Genomic DNA, 1,588 nt, shown 5'->3' with positions numbered 1-1,588 from the left:
ATTCTTAAAAATGTTGCAATTAAGTCCCTCAACTTTGCAATATTTGAAATTGCTTCCAATTGAGGAACTTTCTATACACAATTGGGCTACCCCTAAGGTTTTTGAACATTATGAATCGATTGGCATGGGTCTCGTGGTCCAATTTTATCAAATTGACGTCCAATTGAAGTTTTCCCCAATTTGGGCAAATAGAAAAATTTGGGGTTTTTGTGCAAATTGATATAAAATTTTGGGCAAAAACACATTTCTAGATAATATTCAGGCCCTAAAGTCCAATTTTGAGGTTTAATTGCCAAAATTCTTAGTCAATTTGGATTAATTTTGAAAATTGTGCAAGAATTACTGTCTGAACCGGTTCGGACCGGTCTGACAGCCGGTCGGACCGGTCAAACCGGTCCCGAACAGTGCATCTTCTACCTCTCGCCCGCGCCATTTGCAGATTTGAATGATCAATTTCAATGACCAAATTGGGGATCAATTCGACCATAATTGATTCGATTGACGTGGGGCTTTTGATTCTCGGGTGGTGGCGCGTCGTTTATCACGCGCGGCACGGCCAATGGCCGCCGGAGCACGCCGGAATCGTTGGTCAAATGCGAGGCGGAGCAGAAAGTCAACTTTCGCGAAATTGGCCAAATTGAAGCTCAATTTGCGTACGCCGGAGTGTCAAACGGACTTGGACGGAACATTGTTCCGTCCCCGTCTCCGTCCAACTCAATTCGCACGCTTGGGCACGTGCGAAGTGAGTCGGTAAGCCATCACCGTGCGCGCCCAAAATTCAAAACTGGTATAAAAGGGATTGAGAAGGTTCCGGATGAAAAGAGAGGCTCATTTGCTCGCTCAAGAAACAGAATAGAGAGAGAAAGAGAGAGAAGAGAGAGAGAGAAGCTCTCGCGAGCATCAACGCCGCCTCGTCGGAGCTCGACCGTGAGAGGCTCATCCGGCCAATCCAGACCGCCGCGAGCTTCGAAACCACTTCTCGAAGTTCGCCTGAAGATCAAGGAAGCAATCGCGCCGCCTGAATCAACCCGCAACGCCCTAAAACGGTAAGTCGAGCTTTCAATTTCTTCACTGTGCAGTTATGGCATCTCAAGCTCACGAGCATAATCCTTTCAATTATTGTGTGCCTTTTCATCCTTAAACCTTACCGATCATGTTCGCACTTCATTTCTGCATCTATTTCCCTTGAATCATGCGAGTCGAACCTCCAACATTGTTCGGTGCGGCCAAGCTTCGGTCAGGCTATCCTAGACCTCGCGAGCTCAATCAGAGCTCGAGGTAAGTCTTCTAAACCTTCTATGATGCTCCCGTATGTGTTAATTGCTTTGGTTTGGCCTTGATCTACTGGATTGAACTTTGAACCGATGCTCTGTGCGAAGTTCATAACTCGAGATTAGCTCGGTGAAATCGTTTGATTTTTGGATATGTTATAGAGGAGGTTCAGGTGAGTCGTTTGGCGTTGGTTTCATGTCATTCCGGCGAGATCTCACCGTTGGATCTCGCCGGAGGAACGTCGGCCGTTCATGTAGTCGTCGTTGTGAGGAAGAAGATGATGACGTGGCCGGTCGCAGTGGTCAAAGGTCCGACG

This window comes from Rhodamnia argentea, chromosome 5, assembly GCF_020921035.1.
Source record: "Rhodamnia argentea isolate NSW1041297 chromosome 5, ASM2092103v1, whole genome shotgun sequence".
NCBI classification, from domain to species: Eukaryota; Viridiplantae; Streptophyta; class Magnoliopsida; order Myrtales; family Myrtaceae; genus Rhodamnia; species Rhodamnia argentea.
The sequence above is the reverse complement of the archived record's forward strand: the minus strand, read 5'-3'. Positions refer to the sequence as shown.